The 27880-nt window shown below is 39.3% G+C and overlaps 1 pseudogene; it reads right to left on the reverse strand.

The window, feature by feature from the left end:
- Positions 1-352: 352 nt before the first annotated feature.
- On the reverse strand, positions 353-21011 carry LOC110311320 (NHP2-like protein 1 pseudogene; annotated as a pseudogene).
- Between the last annotated feature and the right edge of the window lie 6869 nt (positions 21012-27880).

Here is a 27880-nt window from a genome sequence, read left to right on the forward strand (position 1 = left end):
ATTTTCTGACACCACATCACATTGTCTCAATTTATCTTACTTTGAGGAAAGACATTTATTTGACCCTCAATTCTGGTGACTAGAAAATCTAAATGGCCCATTGCTGTTACTTTGGCAAGAGCTCCTTGGCTATGCAACAACGTATTTGGGAACTGTTAAATGAACCAGCTATAAGCACAGGGCCAAACACCTGGGTGTCCTTGCTTTACAGAACCTATCACGACGACTATTCCAGAAATGCCCGCTTCCACAAAACAACATTACTCCTCATGCAGCTGCGAACCTCATGACCTAAGATTGCCTTTGACTTCATTTTGAAGGTTCTGCTACTGCACTAAAGGTGTGCAGAATTCTAGCAAGTGAATCTTTGAGGAACAGCCCACATCCAACAGATCCAGTGTAACAGATCCAGCAGCACATTCTCTGCTGAATTCTTTTTCTTCATTGGTGCCTTGGGTACACCTCCTCTCTGATCATCTATAAACATTTTAGAAAAGTTTATCAAATTTTAAATCAAATCTTATAGTGATTTTGACTAGGAATGCAGCATCTGCTAATAGGAAGAAAATGGGGGCTGTGTCCTCACTAGTTTATTGCCTACATGACCTTTATAATAATTGCACATTCTTTGTGTGACATTTGTAATATAAGAACTTTTCCTAGGAACCTTACATTTGTTGGTTGCATAAATATACTATTTTACAAGCTTTCCCTCCTGTTTATCGACAAAGCATAAAATCACAATAGTTTTTCATATTAACCTTAAAAATTCAATCTAGATATAATTTTGTCAGCTCCTTAGACTTTTAGGTAGGTCATTTGGGTCTTCTCAGTCTTAATATCTGTAAATAATAAATATTCGTTCCTTTTACATCCTATATCTTTTACCCTTTTCTTCTGGTTTTATATCATGATTTAGAAATTCTAACATTTAGCTGAGGAAAAATACTTCCAATATCTCATCAGTAACATTTGCTATAGACTATTATTTCAATTGTGCTTCAGCAGGTTTTAGCAAATTAACTTAATATTTCAGTAAGAAATTTTATCTTGAACCAAGGACGACATCGTCGTCGTCGTCGTCGTCTTCTTCTTCTTCTTTTTTTTTTTTTAAAGATTTATTTATTTATTATATGTAAGTACACTGTAGCTGTCTTCAGACACTCCAGAAGAGGGCGCCAGATCTCGTTACGGATGGTTGTGAGCCACCATGTGGTTGCTGGGATTTGAACTCTGGACCTTCGGAAGAGCAGTCGGGTGCTCTTACCCACTGAGCCATCTCACCAGCCCCCTTCTTCTTCTTCTTCTTCTTCTTCTTCTTCTTCTTCTTCTTCTTCTTCTTCTTCTTCTTCTTCTTCTTCTTCTTCTTCTTCTTCTTCTTCTTCTTCTTCTTCTTCTTCTTCTTCTTCTTCTTCTTCTTCTTCTTCTTCTTCTTCTTCTTCTTCTTCTTCTTCTCCTTCTCCTTCTCCTTCTCCTTCTCCTTCTCCTTCTCCTCCTCCTCCTCCTCCTCCTCCTCCTCCTCCTCCTCCTCCTCCTCCTCCTCCTCCTCCTCCTCCTCCTTCTCCTTCTCCTTCTCCTTCTCCTCCTTCTTCTTCCCCTTCTTCTTCCCCTTCTTCTTCCCCTTCTTCTTCCTTTTCTTCTTCCCCTTCTTCTTCCCCCTCTTCCCCTTCCTCCTCCTCCTCCTCTTCTTCTTCTTCTTCTTCTTCTTCTTCTTCTTCTTCTTCTTCTTCTTCTTCTTCTTCTTCTTCTTCTTCTTCTTCTTCTTCTTCTTCTTCTCCTTCTCCTTCTCCTTCTCCTTCTCCTTCTCCTTCTCCTCCTCCTCCTCCTCCTCCTCCTCCTCCTCCTTCTCCTTCTCCTTCTCCTTCTCCTTCTCCTCCTTCTTCTTCCCCTTCTTCTTCCCCTTCTTCTTCCCCTTCTTCTTCCTTTTCTTCTTCCCCTTCTTCTTCCCCCTCTTCCCCTTCCTCCTCCTCCTCTTCTTCTTCTTCTTCTTCTTCTTCTTCTTCTTCTTCTTCTTCTTCTTCTTCTTCTTCTTCTTCTTCTTCTTCTTCTTCTTCTTCTTCTTCTTCTTCTTCTTCTTCTTCTTCCTCCCCTTCTTCCCCTTCTTCCCCTTCTTCCCCTTCTTTCCCTTCTTTTTCCCCTTCTTCCCCTTCCCCTTCTCCTTCCCCTTCTCCTTCCCCTTCTTTCTCCTCCTCCTCCTTTCCCTTCCCCTACCCCTCTCCCTCTCCTCTTCCTCTTCTTCCTCCACTTCTTCCTCTCCCCTCCCTCCTTTCTCTCTCCCTCCTTCCCCCCTCTCTTTCCTCCATCATTTGAAATTTTTATTATTTTTTTCTCTTAATTTATTTAACCATTCCACTCTGGCACCTTAAGTCACTGCAGGAATAGGCATACCCTCTCTCACTGATACCAGACAAGACTGCCCAGTTAGGAGAACAAGATACATAGAATGGCAAGAGATTTCGGATAACCACTGCTCCAGTTGTTGGGTAATCTGTATGAAGACAAAGCTGCATGTTTACTACATATGTGCACAGAGTCCAAGTAGAGCCCTTGCATTCTCTTTGCTTGTTTGTTCAGCCTCTGGGAGCCTCTAGGGGTCCAGGTTAGTTGCCTCTGTTGGTTTTCTTGTGGAGTCCCTATCACCTCTAGGTTCAATCATTCTCCCAATTCTTCCACAGACTCCCTGAGTTCCATCTAATGTTTGGTTGTGGTTCTCTGCATGTGTTTCAGTCAGCTGTTGGGTGGAGCCTTTTAGAGAACAGTTATGCTAGGATTCTGTCTATGAATCCAGGCAAGGAAAGATACAAACATAGCCTAAGGCTCCAAGTAGTTGAAGGAGGAAGATAGGACAGCAATATGTCCTTGTAGGTCTTCTGAGAAGAATATATTTTTGACTAGAGTAGGCCCCATTCCTCCACTTAACTATTCCCATATCTATAATCTTCTTCCTTGTGTTCTTTCTCTCTTCTCTTCTCTTCTCTTCTCTTCTCTTCTCTTCTCTTCTCTTCTCTTCTCTTCTCTTCTCTTCTCTTCTCTTCTCTTCTCTCCTCTTCCTTCCTTCCCTTCCCTTCCCCTTCCTTCCTTCCTTCCTTCCTTCCTTCCTTCCTTCCTTCCTTCCTTCCTTCCTTATTTCCTTTCCTTTCCTTTCCTTTTCTTTCCTCTTCTTTCTTTCTTTTAAAAAATAATTCAGCAAGTTGAATTTGTGGTGACTATATACTGCTGTATGTGGGCCTATACACTGGAGTATCATCTACCTTCTAAAGGTCATACTCATTAGAAGTTGGTCTGCTGAGTTCCTCCCCTATGCGGAGTGAACACTAATTGGATTTATTTTATGCAGGTAGCCACATCTGCTGTGATTTCATGAGTGCAACCCTCCTGTCAATTCCAGAAGACATTGTCTTGCTCCAGCCCACCCCAACCACTGGCTCTGTCAACCTCTCCATCCCATCTTTGGAGATGTTTATTGAACTTTGGAGGGTTGTGTTGGTGGCAAGGTATAGATGTTCTGTATGTGGCTGATCACTCTATGGACATTTATTCTCTGCACTTTGGCCAGCTATGAATTATTCAGTTCATCATCATCCATTGCACACAAGAATCTGGTCAGGTTTAAGACCTGCAGTCGTCTATGGGGTCACAGGTACAAATCCAGAGGCTGATTTTGTGTCAGAAGCCATCTAGGAAAGGGTAAAGGTTAGCAGATGACTTTCCTGAAGTTGTCTACCATTTTTGCATGGTCTGTGATGGATGAGCTCTCGGAAGCAAGGAGCTCTTGGAATCACTTCATCTCAGGAGTGATTCTTGCTATTGATATGCCTTTCTTGTCATTATTAAATTAATTAAGATTTCCTGCAGGTCAATGAAGATGTACTGTTTTGTAGAGATGCTATGTAGACAAATAGATGATTTTTAATTCCTTATAACAACTCTATAGATTTTCTAAGTTTATACTAGTAATTGTTGAACCATTTATACAAAGGGCTGCAATTAAGGTTCTGCAAGTCTTCACATGTCATGAGTTAATTGCACTAAGATAGAAAACAGGCATGTAGCAGATTTATAGTCTAAAGTTCCTTTCTGGGCTAGTTGTAAAACTATTATCTGATAACTAAAGGCCATAAACCGGGAATGAATAGTTTATTATAGGTGCAAGGACAGAAGTTAAAATATTGATTGAATTTCTCTATACAAAACTTCAATGCTAATGAAACACTAGGCAGATGATTTGCTAACTGAAATCTAAGAATTATAGTTTTAAACTTGCAATGAACCTGTGGAGCTAGTGGCAGATAATGAATAGAATATTTCATTAGATAGCTAGTCTTTATATTTCTTTTATTATTATTAATCATTCCATTCGTTTACATCTTAAATGTTAACTTCCTGGTTACCCCCTCCACCAACCCCTCATCCCATAATATTCCACTTCCCAGGTTACCCCTCCACCATGCTCAGATCCGACATCTGCCCTCCCATCTCCCTTTTGCTTATATGAGAGTGTCCCCCCATCCACCCACACTCTCCGCTCCAGCATCCCCTTACTCTGGGGGCATCAAACCTCTCTGGGACGGAGGAGGACTTCCCCTCCCGTTGCCGTCCCGCAAGGCCATCCTCTGCTACATATGTATCTGGAGCAATGGATCTCTCCAGGTACACTCCTTGGTTGGTGGTCTAGTTTCTGGGAGAACTGGGTGTTCTTCCAATGGGGTTGTAATCCTCCTCTGCTCCTCCAGTCCTTCTGCCAGCTCCCCCACCAGGTTTCATGAGTTCAGCCTGATGGAGCTGTCAACAAGCACTTCTTCTTCTTCTTCTTTTTTTTTTTTTTTTTGGTTTTCGAGACAGGGTTTCTCTCTATCGCTCTGGCTGTCCTGGAACTCACTTTGTAGACCAACCAGGCTGGCCTCGAATTCAGAAATCCACCTGCCTCTGCCTCCCAAGTGCTGGGATTAAAGGCGTGGGCCACCATGCCCGGCTGTCGACGAGCACTTCTTGACTTCCGTAAGAGTATTGGGTTTGGTGTCTGAATATATAATGGATCCCTCTGATGAGGCAGTCCTCGGATAGCCCTTCTTTCAGTCTCTTCCTTTTCTATTCTTTTTTTTTTTTTTTTTTTGTCTCCGTTCTTCCTTTGGACAGGAACATTTCTGGGGGAGAAAAGAAAAAACAACAAACAAACAAAAAACCAACTTTGAGGTGGGTGGATGGCTGCATCCCTCTACCAGAGGCTGTGCCTATCTACTGGAGGTGGTCTCCACAGGTTCTATGACCCCCCTTCTCTGTGCATTACAGCTAAAGTCAATCCCACTGGGTACTGGGAGCCTCATGTTTCTCAGGTGTTTGGGACCTTGCAGTGGCTAAGCCCAGTTCCTCCCCTCCTCCCCCACTGCTACCTCTTTTTATTTGATTTCCTGATCTTCTGTACCTCTTTCATGTCTCCCCCATATTCTGATACTGCCACTCTTATTTCCTCCTCCTCCTTTCTCCCTCCCTTGTCCGTCTCTCCTTCTGTCTCCCACTATCACCCTGTTCCCCCTTCAACGCAGGACTGAAGCGTCCACCCACTGGTCTTCCTTCCTAAAACACTCCCTAAGGTCTGTAGGTTGTATCATATTCATTGTAAGCTTTTGGGTTAGTATCCACTTATTAGTGAGTACATACCATGTATGTTCTTTTGTGTCTGGGTTACCTCAGTCAGGATGATATTTTCTAGGTCCATCCATTTGCCTGTGAGTGGAAACACATGTAAACATCTCTATTGCTACTTTTTATTCAGTCTAAGATTTGAATTTATGTTTGAATTTTTGGGAACATTTGAGGAAAAAAAAGATGCTTAGAATATCTAATGAATATCCTAAAAGAGTATAAAAACGAGGAACGATGACATTAAAGAGGCAGAAGAAGAAAAGAAGAAATGCAGAATAGAAACAAGATAGAAGCAGAAGAGACAGCAGAATGTAGGAGACTATAATAGAGCTAAGGAGAAAGAGAAGAGACAAAGAAGAATCTAACAGAGCCAATGAGCTGAAGAGCTGGGGAAAGGAGAGGTAAGGTGGAACAAAGAGCTGCAGAGAGAGCAGAGAGCAACAGGGAGGCTCCTTCTCACCAGGACACAGGCTTTTCTTAACAGTCAGACTTGCTTCTTCATACTGATAAGGACAGGAGGTTTTCCTAATGGACTTCGGTTTTTCTCATTTAGCAATAGAAAGGTAGAAGCTTTTTCTTTCTCTTTGCAATAAAGGTTGAAGCTTATTTTTCATCCAGAATGAGTGAATTCTTTCTGTACTGGCAGTTGCATATATATGCATATGTAAGTAGAGGTTTGTGTGAGTGCATCTGTGTGTGTGTAAATTGATGTGATAAGATTGTTCAACGAAAAGGTGAATGTGTGTATGAATGTATATGTGTTTCTATGTACATTTGCTTTTGTAAGAGTTTTTCTTTCTGTGGGTATGACTCTTTTCCTAATTGAATAGAAGTTAATTGCTCTAAGCATTGACTGGCCAGTGAGAGGTGAGGCTCTGGGCAATAGAGAAAAGAGCCTTTAAAGCTAATCTTTTTCTTAATCCCTTGTTTTACAATTGAGAGTTAATTGCCAGAGGCCTGCTGCTCCTGGCCTCAGAGTAACTTAGAGACAAGATGTTATTTTGTAATAAGCAACCTTTATTCTTGCAAGACCAAGTCTTGGCCCTGCCAATAGTCCACCCAATTGGCTGCCTTCCAGAAAGGACCCAGCCAGGGGCATCACTCCTGGCAATTCTGTAATGTGTCCATTTAGCAGAATAGCTATAGGTAAAACAATTTTCATTATATGTCTTGTTTTCTGGTAAGTTGTGTATTAAAATCTGGGGACTTTTCATGGGTAACTCACTGATTACTTAAAAGGATTTAGTACATTCTCTCTACTTTTGTATAATTTCTGCACTGTTTCTTCCTGTTGATTTCTGGTTTTATTCCATTGATGTTCTTTACTGGCTTGCCTCCCCTGGCTTGCTCAGCCTGCTCTCTTATAGAACCAAGACTACCAGCCCAGAGATGGTCCCACCCACAAGGGGCCTTTCCCCCTTGATCACTAATTGAGAAAATTCCTTACAGTTGGTTCTCATGGAGGCATTTCCTCAACTGAAGCTCCTTTCTCTGTGATAACTCCAGCTGTGTCAAGTTGACACACAAAACCAGCCAGTACAATTGACCCCTTGTCAACTTGACACACGAACACATCACTAGTAAGCCTCAACCCTTACATTCTTATTTATCCCCAAGGTCTAAATAACTTTAAAAGTCCCACAGTCTTTACATATTCTTAAAATTTCAATCTCTTTAAAATATCCATCTCTTTTAAAATCCAAAGTCTTTTTACAATTAAAAGTCTCTTAACTGTGGGCTCCATTAAAACAGTTTCTTCCTTCAAGAGGGAAAATATCAGGGCACAGTCACAATCAAAGCAAAAATCAATCTCCAACCGTCCAATGTCTGGGATCCAACTCACGATCTTCTGGGCTCCTCCAAGGGCTTGGGTCACTTCTCCAGCCATGCCCTTTGTAGCACACACGTCATCCTCTGGGCTCCAGATGCCTGTACTCCACTGCTGCTGCTGCTCTTGGTGGTCATCTCATGGTACTGGCATCTCCAAAACACTGCATGACCCCTTCAGTCCTGGGCCTTCAATTGCAACTGAGGCTGCACCTTCACCAATGGCCTTCCATGGCCTCTCACAGTGCCGAGCCTCAGCTGCTCTATGTGACCCCTTCATGCCTTCAAAACCAGTATCACCTGGGTGACCCTTACACATTACCAAGTCCCGCTGCAGAAGGAGTACAACCTTGCCTATCTCTGGAACACAGCCTCTTTGTGCTTTCAGAAAACACTTCCCAGAAGATGTCACCTCAACGATGCTGGTCTCTTCTTAATCATTGCTAATTTCTTAGTTCCAGCTAACCAGCATCAATAGTCCCAGTAATGCAAAGTTTTTGCTTTAGTAGTTCTGGTATCTTGTTAATCACAGCTGATTCTTCAGCCCCAGCTAACCAGAATTACAAAATCTTCACAACCAAAACAGCAATGGCCCTGAAAAGAGTCTTTAATTTTCCCTCTGAAATTTCACAAACCAGACCTCCATCTTCTGCACTGTTCTCAACATTATCTTCCAAGCTCCTACACAACATCTGACAGAGCTCTTAACAATGAATGGATCTTCAAGCCCAAAGTTCCAAAGTCCTTCCACAGTCCTCCCCAAAACATGGTCAGGTTGTCACAGGAATACCCCACTCCTGGTACCAATTTGTCTTAGTCAGGGTTTCTATTCCTGCACAAACATCATGACCAAGAAGCAAGTTGGGGAGGAAAGGGTTTATTCAGCTTACACTTCCATACTGCTGTTCATCACCAAAGGAAGTCAGGACTGGAACTCAAGCAGGTCAGAAAGCAGGAGCTGATGCAGAGGCCATGGAGGGATGTTCTTTACTGGCTTGCCTCCCCTGGCTTGCTCAGCCTTCTCTCTTATAGAACCAAGACTACCAGCCCAGAGATGGTCCCACCCACAAGGGGCCTTTCCCCCTTGATCACTAATTGAGAAAATGCCTTACAGTTGGATCTCATGGAGGCATTTCCTCAACTGAAGCTCCTTTCTCTGTGATAACTCCAGCTGTGTCAAGTTGACATACAAAACCAGCCAGTACAATTGTGAACTAATATAATTTATGGTTTTTCTAGTTTTGTCTCTGCCTCGCAGTCTTGTAGTTATAGGAGTGGATTGTCGTTTCTCTGGTTGTGTGTGCATGACTCTGTGTGTGTCTTGATTTTGTGTGTGCATATCCCTGTGTATGAATGTTCATGTTGAGAATGTGGATGTGCCGATGTGCACATGGAAGGCAATCCTGGGATGCTGGTCCTTACCTTGAACTTTGTTCATGAAACAGCAGGCTGGTTGATCCTCAGGGCTTGGGGAGGGCCATTCTTCTGTCTTTACCTCATTTCACCAAAGGCACATAGGGATTACATTGCATCTAGCTTTATGTGGGTTCTGGAAATAAAAATGCCATCCCTCATGTTTATAAAGAACATTGTGCCCACTAAGTAATTTCTTTATATTTTGTGCCATAGGAGTGCTACTGATCTAAACTCAAGTCTTCATGCTTGTGTGGCAAGCTCTTTAGTGACTAACTCAATACCCATACTCCAACTGGTTTATTTTTATTTCATGTCATATAAAATACGTCTTGAAACAGATGTTATATTTATATATATTTATATTGCGAGTCAGGAAATTACTCCCAAAATGATTGTCCCCTGAAGTGGTTACTGATAGTTAATACTCAGTTTCCATCTTGTTTAATTGTTGATTAGTTTTTGTCAATTTGACAGAAACTAGAGTCATTCTGAAAGAGGAAAAAATCACTTGAGTAATTGCTTTCATCAGATTGGCTTATAGAAATGTCGATGGGTAATTTTTTTGATTAATAATTAAAGTGGGAGGGTCCAGCCTCTGCAGGTGGTAGCAAGCCCACAGAGTTGGGCTCCAGTTGTATAAGAAAGCAACCAAGAAGGGACAGTCTGTAAGTTCTATTCCTCAATGATCTCTGCTTTAGTTTCTACCTTCAGCTCGCTGCTGGAGTTTTGCCTTGGTTTTTCTTGATGACTGTATACTATTAACCAAATCAACTCTTTTCTCCCCAACTTGTTTTTGGTAATGTTTATCTTCAGCAAAAGAAAACAAATGAGGAGACTCAGTCTGTGTTAACTATTTACTCTTGTTTGTTTTCTTTTGTTTGGCTTAGTGTTTTGCAGCACTAGCTCTTTTTAAGCACAGGTCTGAGCTTTCTTTTGCATTCTACGTTAAGATTGTTTTCTCTCTCTGTTTTCATTCTGACGATCTAGACTTCTTGTGGCCATTCCTAGATTTCCTTTTTAAAGAAGGATCAATAACAGCAATTAATTTTCCCTTTTTAAAGAAGGGCTTTTGATATATCAAACATCATATTTCAGATTTTTGTCATTATGATAAGCACCTGAAGCAACAATTTCATGAAGAGGAAAGGCACATGTGACATACAGATTTGGAGGTTCAAAGAATTGTCATCTGCACTGGCTCCCAATGATGGTGGGTCACTAGGTGGCCAATGAAGACATGTAGGACAGGAATTTCTAAGGCATCAAAGAATCATATTAGGGACTTTGGTAGAGTGATGAAGAGGATGAGAAGGCCTGCATTTCTTTTTGAGGACATTCTACCTATGACCTATGAATGTACAATAAGATTCCACCTACAGAGGTTATAAATTGTATCCTGTCACTTGGGGACCAAGCCTTTAGCATAGGTACCTTAAGGAGACACATAATTTAAGCACATTTGAACCATAGGACAGAGAATGGCTTGGTTTAAGACGTCAGTTTGAAGTTAAATGCTGACATCTCCAATGAGTAGCTTCATGTGAATATGATTTTAATAAGTTCTCTCTATTATATCTTCAACCATTTTCCACAGTTGCACCAAGAATGCAATTGTAGCCTAGGTCCAAGCTATAAAGCCATCTATGTTTTCCCCTTTCGCTTTGGTCAATTTACTACCTCAAACTTCTACCTGGTTTTGGGTTAGGTCTATAAATTTAAACATATATACTAAATAGTACAAAATATTTTTTCATTGTCACAAAATAATTTTACCCAAATCATATGCACATATATCTATTTCTATGTTGATATCTATTATATATATAATATATATACATATATATATATAATTGTGTAGAGATAATGTATTTTACAGTAAATATGTTTATTTTTCTATTTTATAGATATTTTTTGACACAGAGTCTCACTTCATAGTTCAGACTTCTGGCTAAAAATTCATGATAATCCTCATTTCTCAGCATCCTTCACATTAAAATTATAGGTATGAGTCACCATTTCCAGCTTGAAACTTTCAGGTTTCAGCAGCAAGATCAAAATGTATGTGATTTTAATATTTGTAATGTACTTTTCCAAGTAATAACTGTTAGCAGTATCTCATTACACAGCTCTGCCACGGTTATCTAAATGCTGCAAGATGGTACAGCAAATGCAGCAGAGATTCTATTGTTAGTCACAGGATGTTTTGTTTCTCAATGCCGAGAGGATTGAGAAAGCTAAATTACGTTTTCTTTCTAAAAATATTTTAATACAAATAGGGAATTGGGTTAGTATGCTGTACGATTCTTATTTGAATTTCCTTATGCCTAAGGCATGAAGTACTTAGTTTCTGGTAGGTCACTGAATCATCTTAGAATCATGGCAGATGTTTATTAGTCATGCTTCACAGTTTTTGTCTCAATCACAGTCTAGCTGCAGAGCCCGAAGTGAAGATCTCACAGCAATTGATGGTGAGGACATTGCTGAAGATCTGTATGTGATTTCAGTCATAAGACCTCTGGTATCTTTTATTTATTTCCATTAGCTATTTAATGAAGAAATGTATCCTTAGAGTCAGAAAAGTCATAATATTTCATATGATTTAATATTAGATTTTCCATCTTTCTTAAAAGCATTGGGATATAGGATATGCTTGGTTTGGGTGATAGTAACTATCAGATAGAAGAAGAAACTATGGGCACAAAAGTGATTGGTAAGGTAAGTTTAGCATGAAAGCATTCAGGGTATTTTCACATTGTATTCTATAGGCAATGAATAGGTGTTTCCAGACAGTGTAAGTAAGTTTTTGTAAGAAAATAATTTCCTGGTAAATAAAACTTTGGATTGGATCAAGCTAAGACTATTTTTCCTGAGAAGCAATCTCGTAAGGAATAAATGATACACTTAAAAATCACTTTGGTAAATTTTCTTCACTTCATTCCACCAAGCAGAGCTAAAATCCCAGAACCTTATATATAATATGATCACAAAAGGACTCTGAATGTTGGAAGAGGTAACCAGTCAGGAGACCAAGAAATGATAGAGTTTTCATTTCACCTCAGAAATGTCATAATTTGAGCTGAAATGCCAGCAGCTTGTAATACCATGGAGAGAGAGATATCAAAGGAGAATACACATAAGTCATTACTTCTTCTTAATTAAATCTCTTTTATTAATAAATTCTATGCTGCAAACGTTAAGCCTCTTCGAACATTATTTTCTCTTTGCTGTTATAATGAGTTACCACAGCATTTGTGGTTTCAAACAAGAGAGTGATTTTTTTTTTCTCTCTCAGTCCTGGAGGCTGGAAGATGAAATGGATTGTCGGGGCAGAGATCCTTCTCTCTAGAGCAGAGGGTCTCAATCTGTCTGTTATGACCCCTATGGGGTCACATATCAGATATTCTGCCTACAGATATTTACACTATGATTGTTCTATTAGGTTATATAGCATTATGATAAAAGTAGCAAAATAGTAGTAGCAGTACATTATAAAGTAGTAACAGAGTAATTCTATGGTTGAGGGTTTCCACAATATGAAAAATTGTAGAGTCATAGCATTAGGAACCACTGCTCTAGAGGAAAATCCTTTTCTTGCCGCTACAGGTTTTCTGTATGACTTGCAGTCATCTTTCTCTTTCCCTGCACTTGTGTGTTTGCATGTGTATGTGTGTGCCTGTGTGCGTGTGTTTTCTGTCTCTCTCCCACAGTCACATGGTTTTTTTCCCCATTGTTTACTCCATCTCTTATTTGACTCTGGCTTTTCTATCACTCTCTAAAGAACCATTGTCACTATTCATTCTGCATTTTCTGTGTTAGTTGCTTTTCTGTTGCTGTGATAAAACACAATCACTAAGAGGGATTCACGGAAGAAAGAATATGTTGACTCATGGATAAGTTGAGGAAAGAGCATGGCAACCTGAGTTGGAAGCTGAGAAATCAGTAATTTTTAGGGGCAAAGACAAATCAGAGAGCAAACTGACAATTGGGCAAGCTTATTGACGACCAAGCAACTCTCAATGATGTATTTCTTCCAGCAAGGCTGCATTACCTCTTAAGCCTCCTCAAATAGTATCACCACCTAAGAGCCAAAGGTTCAGTTACTGAAAGCCATTGGTGACATGTCTCATTCAAACCACCACATCCATGTAACAGTCTAGTAAAATATCACATCTCAGGATCTCTAACTTAAGTGTACTCACAAAGTTCCTTTGTCATACAATGTATTATGCACTTTTGTATTGGGTATTGGAACATGAATGTCTTTTGGGTACCATTGCTTTGTTTATCAAATATAGCATTTGCTCTTTTTGGATTCTGTAATTCTATCTTGTCTTGTTTTTATTACTTGAATGTGTGGCTATTTCTTTTTAATACTCCTTTCCAATTTAATACCATCCCCTTTTTAATTACTGAGACTACTTAGGCTTTTTTTTTTTTTTCTTGACAGTTGGGATCATTCTCAAGGGGGAAGCTAGAAATGTCTGTTACAAGTTTTATTAGGTGATTGAATTTTTACACAAATTACTGGAAGACATCTCAAATTTTACTGTGCTCCAACCTTTGCACCATTTATTAATGCCACATTCCTATGACCTCTGCCAAAGTGAAAGGAAGAGTCACGTGTGAATTTTTATCTCCCCAAATAAATAAATGTACAAATTAAATTAACTTCAATGCCCTTATAATTACCCTCCCACTTGCACAGACAGTCCTCAACGTGGGCCACTCTTTTTTCAGTTCCATAGATTTTGACATCAGACTACAAACAGCCTGTACTCTAGGATGGCTCCCCTTTAAGCCATTCTCCACATGGCAGCTAGGCTAATGGCCTCTAAGCATCCTCATCCGTCCTTTGTAAACAGAAAACAGAATCACCCCACACCTACCCAAAGCCCCATAGTCTCTTTATGGATGTTTGGATGAAATGAAAGTACTTTCAAAACAAGGTATAAAGTTCCTGCACACTGAGTTATAGAGGCTCTTGGCTTCCCCTTCAACCTGCCTCGCAGTTGCTCTTTATATCCTAGGGTGTGCTTCCTCCTTCTCGGGACTCTTCCACATGCAGTTAGTGTGATTCCCTGCCTGGAAGTTGATTTTCTCAGCTTCTTATCTAACTGCTGTTCTCTTGTAGGTTCCTGTCCTCTCCCGTGAGTTCAGGTTAAATGTCCTGTAATACATTTTGTAACAAACAGGAGTCCCCTCCCTCTAAAGTCTGGTTGAAGCCGTTCCCTATCTTAGAAGTAGGTATTCCAGCAAAAACGACAATGTTTCCTGGGGAAGTTGCCAAAGTAAAAGGAATTGTATATTCTAGGTAGGCTGTATAAAAGACACAAAAACCTGGAATTTCATTTACAAACTGTAAGCCAAATTGGGTGGATTTTATGCTCTTCTAATTTACGTTCCAGTCATAAACCACGTGATACTTCCTGAGTCTTACCCAGTGTGCTTTGCTCCACCAGACTGTTCTCAAGGTGCATTCTCTCAGCCATGTGCTCCTGGTCCATCTAGTCTAATGGAGACCCATGCTTTTTCCATCTTCTTCCTCCTTCTCTCTCTCCTCTCTCCTGGTCCCTACCTGCGACCTCCCACCCCAGGAACCAGAGCCTCACCGATCTCTATTCTCCCCAGTAGTTTGCTGTCAGAGTAAAACGGAGCAAAGTTTACACATCATTTGGTGTACTTGAGAAAGTGTTTGTCTAGACTGCAACCAAATATTGGGAGCCAGTATATAGCATTCGAATACAAAGCAGCGCCGGACTAACCCCCAACATGCCAACATAAAGATGATAATCCTTTTATAAGCAGATACTTCCTGTGAAAATAACCACGAAGCAAATTTAAGGCCTGAAGGCCTAGGACCTTTGTTTTCTGTTTTTTTCTGTTTGTTTTTGTTTTTTGTTTTTTTTTGAGGCAGGGTTTCTCTGTATAGCCCTGACTGTCCTGGAACTCACTTTGTAGACCGGGCTGGCCTTGAATTCAGAAATCTGCCTGCCTGTGTCTCCCAAGTGCTGGGATTAAAAGCATGGGTCACCCCGCCCGACCCTAGGACCTTTGTTTGGGCTCAATTCATCTCCAAGATACTTTCTGGGAATCTCATAATCAAGACTATTAATTCTGTTTGAAACGGAGACATCGTAACTTCCTGCATCCCTGTGATCTGGAGTTTTAATTGATAAGATACAATCCTGTCCAGTGCTGATCATGAATCACACTGAAATGTCATTTAAATTCCTTAGCAACCAATTGAGCACAGTAACTTCCTACCTGTGACGAGTGTAAAGACAATAACATGTGACAATGTGATGATCCTCTGAGAAAGCCGCATCCATGCTTTGGGTGTGTGTCTTTCTTTTTGAGCAGCTCTCCTGCCTTTAACCTTATGCCTATAATCTATATTAAAATCTTTTTAAATAAACTCCAACTCTGATTTATACTGGCTTATATTTAATTTTTTTTTTCATCAAAGCTAAGAGTTGTCTAGTTGCCTGTGTAGAGGTCTTTGACAAAAGCTGCTCAGGAGGCATCAGGCAAAATTGTGGAGCTCTGTTTCCATCCCTGCCACTACCGACATATCCAAGGTGGGCGTGGAATGGGAATAGCCCACAGCCTCATATGTTTAAATGTCTGGGTTCTAAGTTGGTGGACTGTTTAGGGAAGAATTAAGAGGTGTGGCCTTGTCAGAAGAGATGGATCACTGGAGGTGGGTTGAGATTTCAAAAGCCATGCCAGGCCCAGCCTCCCTCCCTCCGTCCCTCCCTCCCTCCCTCTCTTCTTCCTTCCTTCCTTCCTTCCTTCCTTCCTTCCTTCCTTCCTTCCTTCCTTCCCCTCTTTCTTCCCACTGCCTTCAGATCATGATATAAAACTGTCAGCTACTGCTCCAGTGCCATGCCTGTCTTCTTCCCACCATGAGAATAATGAAAAAATGGACAAACTCTATAAAACTGTAAGCAAGCATCCAATGAAATGATGTCTTCTATATGTTGACTGCTTCATGGTGTCTCTTCATAACAATAGAACATTACCTAAGACATCTACTTAGACTCAACTACCCTCATGTTCTAATTTCCCATAGCACTAAACTACAAGCACCTTGAGGGCCAACACAATGTTTATATCGTAGATTCTTAATAGTTATTTAATAAAAGATACAAAATTATATTATTTTATTAAACAAAAATTAAGTGTGAAGGGCTGAAAATTATATTTTTCTTTGAAAAAATAGAAATTTTTTTTGGTGAATAGCTCATTTTTTTAAGAGATCAAGAGAGAGAAACAGCAGTCTCTAATATGTCAAAGATACACTTAAATTAAAAAATTGTCTTTGAAGAAATGGAGTATTAAATGATGTGTTTAATTGACAATATGCATTAATCTCTAAACAAGTCACTGATATGTGTAACAGAAAAATATTTTTTAATATTTGTATCATACCATTTAAAACAATAAAATCCATGATTTTTCATAATTAACAAACATTTTGACTTGCTGATTATGTCAATGTGACTACATGTAAGTTGAGTGTCAAACATCCATTAAACTTACTTTTCCTTAAGTACAGTCTGAGAAGGGCCATTGTTATACCCACTGATTCCTTAATGACAGTTTTTATAAAAGGCTTACATTTTGTGTCTTTATTTTAATTTCAGTCTCACGTCCTTTTCCTTTTGCTGTGATAAGATACCCTGATCAAAGCAAGTCATGGAAGAGATGGTTTATTTTAGCTCATAATTCTGGGGTATAGGGCATGGCAGAGGAGTCAAGGCAGCAATAGCCTGAAGCAGCTGGTCAAATTGTGCTGCAATCAGCAAGCAGCGAACAGGGAACACCTGTACTCAGATTCTGTGCTCTTCTTTATCCAACCCAAGATCTATGCTCAAGTAATGGTCAGGTCCACAGTTAAAATGGGTCTTCCCAGATGAAATAATCCAGTCAAGATAACTGCTCACAGACATTCTTAGGGCCTAACCCGAATCCAGAGACCTTCACAGGTCTGCCTGGAGGCCTGTCCTCTAAGTGATTCTAGATTCTGTCCTGTTGACAATCAACACTAACTGTTGCAGTATCCTTGATTCACAAGTCTTTGACTCATTGCAAAGATTTCTGAGCAAAATGTGAATGTTCTAAATAATCTGAAAATAGTGTGCATGTTGAAACTGTTAAGTCATGAACATCTGTGTTTTTAAAGTTCTCCATTTTCCTTGATTTGGAGTTTCGAATGAAAGATATTAAGTTTCTAATTCAAAACGAGAAACTATAGAAAAAATGCTGCAATGTAGAATCTGTTCAAAAACAGTAATTATTCTCAAAACCATGTTATACACACACAAACACACATATATCCCAACTGCTTTCAGATGATGGATTTATTTTTTTTTTTCTGTAATTCCGTATTCTTTCCCCACACTGTCAGAGTTGGATTGTTTCCGTGAGGCAAGAAAGAAATATAGGGTTCCTGTCAATCCCAAAAATGATACTTCAAGGAAGAGAATTATATTGACCCCTCAGAACTTCTTTCTTTACTATGACTTTTCTCTTTCTTAAGTAAATACAAAAAAAAGAGTGTGTATGTGTGTGTTTGTGTGTGTGTGTGTGTTTGTGTGTGCACACACATTCATGCTCCTCACTGGTTTTTGATTATACATTTAAGATCAACATTCTTCATATATGTTAAATAGTGCTCTGAAGAACACTCCTTTTTTAAATGACAATCACACAACCTTATAAGTATGCAAACCAGAATTAGAATTTGCAGAAGTAGGGTAAGAGGAAAATGAATAGAAGAATGCAAGAAAGAAAAACGTTCTAGGAAACTAAAAAGCCTAGAGAAATTAATTTGACTTGATAGCAGAGAGGAAAGGCATTAGAGGTTTAATCCAAACCTGTGCTACCAATCTTAACCAAGTAGCTTCCAGTTCTAAAAATAGTTTACTCAAAACTATTAAAAAAAATGTTTGGTTCCCCAAGAGATTCACTAGTGGTGACAGCTTCCCATTACAGCGAGTACTGCATTTCTGACATATTTTGAGTCAAAATATCAAGGGGAGAAGAAATGAAAACCATGATTTTCCCCTGAGAGGCAGTAAGGCTTTTGTACAATTCAGAGGTAATAGTCAGGGATATGAATTCTTCCAGCTTTGTTTATAAGAGTATCGAGAAAACAACAGAACAAACAGTCCATTGAGCAAATGTAGATCTCCTCATCTCTGTCTGTGTTTGACCTTTAACATCTGGACTATGGTAGCTGTGATTATTTTGGAGGTAATTGTATATATTAAATAAAAGATAATCAAGAATGCATCCAAATAGATGAGAAATAGGAAACAAATGCTTAGAATGTTAATAAATGCTAAAAGATTGAATAATGGTACCAGACCCTGTTGATGATATTTTGGTTAAATATCAAAGTTTTCTTATAGTTCGAAATGATCAGGACAAATATCTTTAAAATGTCACTCATGACAGCTTTGTGAAACTGTGTGAACTCATTGTCCTTGAGAAATGTTAAACATGGATGGCTCTCAAGAAAGTGAATGCAATTCTCTTGAATTTAATAAGAACTTTTTGATGATTTTTTTTAAAGCTAAATGCATCCCCACAGGGAGGCCACACATTCTTAACGTGAAAGCAAGTAAAAGGAACATGCCAGATTATCTCTGAAAAGAAAAGGAACTCACAAATCAGGATATATATGCATTAAAAAAAGGTAACCAAAGAGTCAGACACTGGTGACAAGAATAATGTGAAAGCTCTCTGTGTCATTTTCTTAGAACACATGAGGGATTATGTGGTTATATGTTTGACAGCTATGAAACCAACACACTTTTTTGGGTTGATATTATTATTTATATAACACTTGTTTTGTTGAAAATAATTTGTAATACAATATATTCTGAGCATGGTTTTTTCCCTTCCCATTCCTCCCAAATTCTCCCCACTACCTTACCTCCCCAACACTATACCTTTTTTGTCTCTTTCTTTAGAAAACAGTGAGGGAAAGGAAAAAAAAAACAGAATAAAAAACTGAAAAGGAAAACCCAGAAACACACACACACATACACCACAAAATCAGAAACCATAATATACAAGCAAAAGACAAGTAAGTCAAAATATGCCCAAACATTCTCCCCTATATTCATAGCAGCCTTATTTATAATAACCAGAGGCTGGAAACAACCCAGATGGCCCTCAACAAAGGAATGGATACAGAAAATGTGGTTCATTTACACAATGGAGTACTACTCAGCTATTAAAAACAACAACTTCATGAAATTCACATGCAAATGGATGGAACTAGAAAATATCATCCTGAATGAGGTAACCCAGTCACAAAAGAACACACATGGTATGTACTCACTGATAAGTGGATATTAGCTGTAAAGCTCGGAATACCCACGATACAACTCACAGACCATATGAAGCTCAAGAAGAAGGAAGACCAAAGTGTGGAAGTTTAAGTTCTACTTAGAAGAGGGAACAAAATAATCAAGAGCGGTAGAGGGAGGGAGGGATCTGGGAAGGAGAGAGGAGGGGGAGGAAAGGGGGGCAGGATCAGGTGTGGGAGGAGACAGGGGAGAAGTCCAGAGGGTCAGGAATTTGAACAGAGATGTGTAGCAGTAGGGAATGGGGAACTGGGGGTAGCCACTAGAAAGCCCAAGATACCAGAAAAGCTAGATGCTCCCAGGAACCAACGAGGATGCCATTAGTCTAAACACCCAACAAAGGCAGAGAGAACTTGTAGAGGCCATGTCTGGAGGTTAGGGGGATGGGAACACCTACCCATCTCAAAAATATTAACCTAGAATTCCTAGTGTCTAAAGGAAATGGAGGGACAAAGAGTGGAGTAGAGACTAAAGAAAAGACCATCCAGACACCGCCCCACCTAGGGATCCATCCCATATATAGTCACCAAACCTAGACACTATTGTGGATGCCAAAAAGTGCTTGCTGTCAGGAGCCTGTTATAGCGGTGTCCTGAGAGGCTCTGCCAGAGCCTGACAAACACAGAGAAGATGATCTGGGTTGCCAAGCATGGGAATAATGGGTCTCTGTGCCAACACTTTCATTAGGATGAACACACAGAGAATGTGCAACTGGCCCTGATGCTGAACCTAGCAATGGAGGAGTTAGAGAAAGAACTAAAAGAGCTGAAGGGGAAGGGGTTTGCAGCCCCATAGGAAGAACAACAATATCAACCAAACAGATCCCCCAGAGCTCCCAGTGATTAACCACCAACCAAAGAGTACACATGGAGGGACCCATGGCTCCAGTTGCATATGTAGCAGAGGCATTGTCTGGAATCAGCTCAACTACTCCATGCTCAGTGAGATATGTAGTATGTATTCAGCAATAGAACCTTACCATCAATTTGTGGAAAGTAACCCGTAAGTTCGGCAATAGCCTGAGATGTTTAGGGATTCCCATGAGATCCCTTAGGCCCCAAATTTAACTAGATATAACCAATTCCCAGCACAGGATATTTAACTTGGCAGTGAAAGGTGTGTAGTTGGGGCATTTTCTGCCCCATTATTTCATGAATCCATTTAGATTTCTTCCATGTGTGTATGTATTTTAAGAAGCTTCTATACCAGGTTAGAACTAGGTAGGTTTCCATATGAGTAGAATCTTTTTCCCAGAAATGGTACAATATTATAGAAACTGGCTGAAAATAGTACATACTAGCAGACAACATTGTAGACAAACAAGGTAGGAGTAGACAGGAAAAGGCAGAGGTCACAGCCTGCACCAAGAGCCTTTCGATAGACTGCTGAATGGACTGGATCTGCTGCTTTAGTTGAGGACCTTCTTTGATGGTCAAAACAGGCGATGACTGGTCTGGAGACGCCACAGGCCCATCCTAAAGCCTGCTTGGAGCACTCAAATGCATATGGCACATTCTTGTCTTCGCACAGCAGAGGGAGTGAGGTACAGGATGATCTCCAAGGTCTCAGTGTCTGCTGCCATCACAATGAACCCAAAGATGTCTCTGTTGAGGGTTTTGGTGGCTTCACTGGCTCCTTTTGAAGCTGCTCGTAGTCACATGACTGCTCAACAAAGTCCAGCAGCTGCTTGGTGAGGTGGGCATCTGTGAGGGGATAGGCCTTTGGGTTTACATCAGGCTCTGTCATGGCTGCGGTGCACTGGCCTTCCTGCAACTCGACAACAGACGGGAGTAGAATTCTTCTCTTTCTTTCTTTCTTTCTTTCTTTCTTTCTTTCTTTCTTTCTTTCTTTCTTTCTTTCTTTCTTTCTTTCTTTCTTCCTTCCTTCCTTCCTTCCTTCCTTCCTTCCTTCCTTCCTTCCTTTCTTTCTTTCTTTCTTTCTTTCTTTCTTTCTTTTTGATATTTACTTTATTTTCATTTCAATTCAAATATTGTCCCCTTTCCTGGTTTCCCCTCAGAAAACCTCTCATCCCCTCCCCCTGCTCACCATAATACTACCTGAGGACCCCCCTAATACCACTCCTGGCCATATACCCAGAAAGTGCTCCAACATGTAATAAGGACACATGTGGGGAGCCGCCCTTGCAATCGCCATTTCAAGATGGCGCTGATATCCGGTGTTCTGACTGGTAAACAAGTAGTCAGCGCATGTGCTGGGGTATTTTTCCATTCCTTGTGCCCTGCCTGTCCCATGGCGTCAGCTGGGCTGATAGTGAGCAACCAGTCAGGGTAAAATATGTATCCAACTGCTCTTGTGGTCTATAAAAGGGACGGGTTTCCTGTGTTCTGGGTCTCCTCCTCCCCAGAAGCTGATCATCTATCTCTTGAGATGTATTAAAGCTTAAGCTGCAGAAGGATCCGATTGTGTCCTGTGTGTGTGTCCTCGCCGGCGAGACTCCTTATCACACAGACAGACACATTCTCCACCAACCCACCTACACTCACTTCCTGGCCCTACACTGGAACACCAGACCTAGGGCCTCTCCTCCCATTGATGATCAACTAGGCCATCCTCTGTTACATATGAGTCTGAGTAGAATTTTTAAATGGTACTTAGTGTTAGTTGACCCTCCTCATATTTCCTCCCTCAATCTTTTTTCACTCCCTCTCCATTGACTTCTCCTGCTCAAGTCTCTCCCTTGTCTCTCTACATATTTTGTTTCCCCTTCCTTGAGAGAACCTTCCCTCCCTTCTATTCCCCTACTTTATACCTATTCTCTATAGTTATAGAGACCGTAGTGTACTTATCAAAGGTAATGTACACAGGTAAAGTAATAAATACCACATTTTTCTGGTCTGGTTTACCTCACACAGGATAATTTATCTGCAAATCTCACAATTTCTTCTTTTAACAACACCTGAATAATTCATATTGTGGAAATGCACCACATAATTTTAAAGTATTCATCTGCTAGTGGATATATTTGTTTGATATTTTTGGCTATTATGAGCAGAATAAAGATGAACATAGATGAGCAAGTATCTTTGTAGTAGGATGAACATCCTATGTATGTGTATATGACTAAGAGTGGTATAGCTAGATTTTGAGGTAGAGCTATTACCAGCGTCTTGAGGAACTGCCACACTGATTCCCATAGTTGTACAAGTTTGCACACCCACCAGCAATGGATGAGTGTTCCCTACTTTGAATCCCTGACAACATGAACTGTAATTTCTTTTATTGACCTTGGCCATTCTGACTGGTGTAATACGAAATTTCAAAGCAGTTTTAGTTTGCATTTCCCTGATAACAGAGGACATTGAATATTTGTTTAAGTGCTCCTCAGCTATTTGACTTCCATTTGAAGACTCTGCTTAATTTTGCACACCATTTATAAATTAAATGATTTGTTTTATTGATGTTCAGTAATATAAAGTTCTTTATATATTTTAGATATTAAAATGTTATCAGTTGTGTAGTTGGGAAAGATCTTTTCCTATTCTGTAGAATGCCACTTTTTCTTTTGCCATGAAGAAGCTTTTCAGTTTCAGAGGTCCAATTTATTTCCTATTGATATTAGTGCCTGCATTTTTGTGTTTTGATCAGTATTTTTCTGTGGCAATGATTCAAGAGTATTCGTTACTTTCTTTTCTGTTGGATTCAGTGTACCTGGCCTTAAGGGGAGGTCCTCTCCTATTTGAAGTTGAGTCTTGTACAAGGTAATAATCATGAGTTTATTTGTATTCTTCTATATTATAGCCATTTGATTTGGCTAGCACCACTTGTTGAACATTCTGCCTTTTTCCCAGATGTATTTCTGTCTACCTTTCCCTTTTTAATCAGATGTTCAATAGTGCATGGAGTTATGTCATGGACTTTAATTCTATGGAGCAATCTGCCAGTTTTATTATAATACCATACTGTTTTCATTACTATAGCTCTGTAGTATAAGTTGTAGTACAAATTCTCATCATTATGGTTGGTCTTGGTGCAATGGTTCCCAGAGGATTTCCTTCCTTTTGAATTATCTCAGCACCTTTTGTTTAGATTGTGAATACATTGAAAGATTTAACATCACCTTCTTCTTGTCAATATCATGCACAGTCCTGAGGTGTTTTTAAACCACACAAATCAAAGCCTGAACAAAATCTATCTCAAACCTCCATTTTGATGTTCTTTCTACATCCTTGAATGAATTTGTTCATTTCAGAAAATAAATGGAGAATCAAGTTAGCATGCCTGTGTTTCCAGTATAAACAATCAAAGGCATTAATCTGTTTTCATCTTACTAAAAATGCATTTATCCTGTTCTTTTCTCCATCATGGAAATAACAGCCTAGAACTATAGCTCTATGGAATATTGATCTTAACTTAGGATATGAACATAGCTTTGAAAATATTGCCAATTCTAACTATTTTGGAAATAAGGAATAAAAATACCACTTTGAAGGACATTGAGGTTGTCTGCATCATAACAATTTCTAATCTCTTAATATATTGTACCTAATTAAATCACCAACTAGACACATCCTGTTTATAGCTCCTCTGAATTAAAATAAATTAAGTCAGAAAGGAAATACAAGCTAATTGGCCTTAGATAAGTTGTTATACTGTTACTACAACAGTTCTCTTGGAATTTAGTAATCATAATTATGCAAATCTTAATTAGGTAATTATTGCTTTGCAGTTTTTTTTCCTAAAGGGGGGAAATCCATTGGCACAATCAACCATAGCATGCTGTGTCAGAAACTTTACATCAGAAAAGAATTTCAAAATTAGTGTGAGATGTGTTTTTTGATTTAAAAGAATATAATTCTTGAAACATCTAGAGCTTCTATATTCTCTCTTTGTAGTGGTCAAGTGATGCTCTGGTTTGTAAGACTGAAGGAGGGAGACAAGTCAACATGTGTGGGTATTTTCCCATCTGTGTAGACTCTAGATGAAAGATGCTCATGAATCTTTGTTTCTTCTACGAAGACACTTGAATACATTTTCTTCTTAGCCCATCAAATATTGAGTTTAGGCAGTTTATTTTTTCTTTTTATATAAAAGAACTAACCATCAAAGAGAAGATCAGTGCTCTACACAGTGTCCTGTGCATTCTCTGAAATTTATATAATCTGCAAAGACAGAAGTCTGCACATCCATAGAGACATAGAACTGAAGAGGGCACCAAAGTACTCACAAAAGCAATGGCACTTGTTTCAGGAAATAAGTGCAACAAGCCAGGAAGGTAGCCCAGCAAGACTGAGTTTACTGAGCTGAGAAGATGATCTGGGTGGCCGAGCATGGGAATGGTGGATCTCTGTGCCAACACTTTCATTAGGATGAACAAAGAGAATGAGCAACCGGCTCTGATGCTGAACCTAGCAAGACGAATGCATTCTCTTGGGAAGAGACTTCTGGGCTAAGGCATTTACTTTTAATTTGCTATAAATATAATGCAAATCAGACTTTCTGCCTTCCCAGTTCCTTAATTGATATAAATGGATAAATATTTCATATATCCATTCTAACTCACATTTTGACTATTGATAAATTGTATTTTGGTCGATGGGCATATATCCACTATACTTTGGCTACAGTTATATCACTCCTGGATGACACCTGTGCTCCAAGAAGCCAAAATGTCTTCTTGGCTACAGCAGAAGACTCTAAATGACAATGGAACTTTATCCTTGCTAAACTTTTAAATGTACTTCTTGGTATTGAAGGAACATGTCACTCATTAGCCCAGGCTGCCTTTGAACTCATTGTGTAGTCCAGGCTTTACTCAGCTCACAGGAATCCTTTCTGCCTCAGCCTTCCAAGTGCTAGGATTACAGGAGTGAGTGAGCACCACCCCTCTAGCCTGCTGATTTTCTGATGCTCCCTAATTTACCTGATCTTGTACTTCTGTTCATTTGGGTTTTTTTAGAAATCACTTATAAATTTCATTCTTTTTTCTTTCTTACTCCCTCCCTCCCTTTCTTCCATTCTCTCTCTTTCTTTCTCGGTCTCCATCTCCAACTTTGTCTCAGTCCCTGTCTCTCTGTCTCTGTCTCTGTCTCTGTCTCTGTCTCTGTCTCTGTCTCTGTCTCTCTCTCTCTCTGTGTCTCCTCTTCTTTTCCTTGGAGATATAGGCTTTTCTGGCTTCAAATGCAGCCTGTAGCTCAAGCTGGATTAGAACTCTCAATTCTTATGCTTCAGCTTCCCAGGTATTGGCAAAATGAGCAGGCATGCATCACTGTACTTGCCTACATATTTTTATTTCTTAATTGAAATTTTCACATACTATACTTCATTACAGCTTCCCCTGTCTCTATTCTTCTGAGTTTCTCCCCAACTTCTTTCTAGAGAAAACACCCAAGGAGCTGAAGGGGCCTGCAACCATATAGGTGGAACAACAATATGAACTAACCAGTACACCCAACTTCTTTCTAATCCAGATCCACTCCCTTTCTGTTTCTTATTACAAAACAAACAGACATCTAAGGGATAATAAAATAACACACAATAATACAAAACAAAACAGAAACCATTGAAATTGGACAAACAGAAGAAAATAAAAACCCAAGAAGGCCCACGAATCAGAGTTCCATTAGTTCGCATACTCAGGAGTCCCATAAAATCACTAAACTAGAAACCATAATACATATCAAAGGACCTGGTGCAGACTAGTGTAGGCTCTGTGCATATGGCCTCAGTTTCTGTGAGTTCATATGAAATTTGATCATGTTGATTTAGAGGGCCTAGTTTTCTTGGTGTCCTCTCTCCCTTATACTGCAGTGTTTGTGAATTTTTTTTTTTTTTTTTTACCTTGACTATTTTATTTTCTTTTCTAGGTAGAAACTTTTTCTGTTTGGTGACAGATGTCAGAATTTTTTCTTTTGTTCAATAATAAACTGACCTGCTACAAAAGAGATTTGGTGTTTGTGATCTATATTTGTGAGTCCATGTTTATTTGAATCCATGGCCAAAGGTATAGAAAGAATACTGGAAATTAGCTAAAAGTCTCTGTGTTTTCAATTATAACAAGACTTTATCTCTTATTGTGCATTTGAGATATAGCTTTATCTCTGGGGAATAAGTTAATTCGATATAAAAATCTTTTTAAGATAAGGAATGTTATTTTGATTGTATACATGAAACTCATATGAAATCCTAATACAAGGGACCATAAGAACTGGTAAAAAATCAGCTTAGAAAATTATATAATGGATATAACACACTTAAAATATTTTTCAATGGTAATGCCCCTTTAAACTTGCATTTATGTGTTCATACACACACATATGTGTATACACACACACACACACACACATTTCACATCACAGTTTCTATAATTAAAGTAGATTCTTGACAAGTCTGACTGGATTGACAATTTTCTATTAAAACACCTGTATGTTTTCTTCTGTCTTTTATCTTTGTGAGTTTATTAAAACTTCTTATACTAATATGCTCATCAGAAAGGTAACATTATTCCCACAAATTTAAAGAATTAAAATAACAAGATGTGTTTAACTAAATTAAGAAATACTCTTAACAATTTAATATTAGCAGTAATTATCTTCCAGATGTGATAAGTGAACTATAATTTTCAGGACCTTTAGTAAATTAAAGATTTCAAACTTATATTAAATCATGTTATTAAAAACTAATCTTTCTAAGTTTCTTTTTAGCCACCTGGCTTTTATAATCTCAGAAGGTGCTATGGAGGGTTCTGTGGGACAAAGACATTATTGATTTTATCTAGTTGGAAATCCTCTGAACTATGAGACCGATGTGACAGGATGATGTACCCAACTGTTTAATACCAACAGTACTATTATTGGTGAGTGAACAATTGATTTCTGATTGTATTTGACACCCATTCTACGGGAGGAAAATTATGTCTAATAATGTAAATCTTTTCAAAACTCTGTGGTTGGGGGTCATTAAGTCCTAAGGTAAGTTGAACACTGTTTGGTTTTTCTAAGTTGACATAGCATCAAACTGCCCTTTAGATACTTGTGGTTACATGCATTGACAAATGTTACTCATGGGGTTAATTGGAGAAGCCTCTTTCTAGTGAATGGTGGTAAGTATAGAAATTCAAGGTTGCACAAGTAGAGGAGGCATTGAAGGAATGCCAGAGCCAGAATATAGGGAGAAGGGATGTGAGATTCCATCATCTTGTCAATACCCAGTCAATTGCAACCATGAGCTGTCAACAAGTTCTAATGAAGGCATTGGGTTTAGACAAGGATGGGACTCTTAGTATCCAGGCATTGGTGAATGAATGGCTCAGGAGATCCCAACCTGACACTGCTGGACTATTTGCTACTGATGGATTCAGAACCCACTAGTTCCAGTGAATTGCTCCAATCCAGTGGTCACACAGATGGGCCTGGTCAAAGTAAGTGAGTCACAAAACAAGCCTACAAGTCATGAAACTGAGACAGGGACTCAGAGCAGGTTGTTATCTATGATGAAGGAAGATAAGACGATGCACAGGAGAGAATGCTCTGGCATTACATAATTGGCAAAGAACAAATCAATAAAGAATAAAAAATATCCTGCACACACATGACTATAATAAGTCAACTTGCAGGAATGATTAGTGAGATTGATTAATACCCAATGCGTCAGAGCAA

The sequence above is a fragment of the Mus caroli genome, unplaced genomic scaffold (assembly GCF_978045245.1).
Source record: "Mus caroli unplaced genomic scaffold, Mus_caroli_1 scaffold_17, whole genome shotgun sequence".
NCBI lineage: Eukaryota > Metazoa > Chordata > Mammalia > Rodentia > Muridae > Mus > Mus caroli.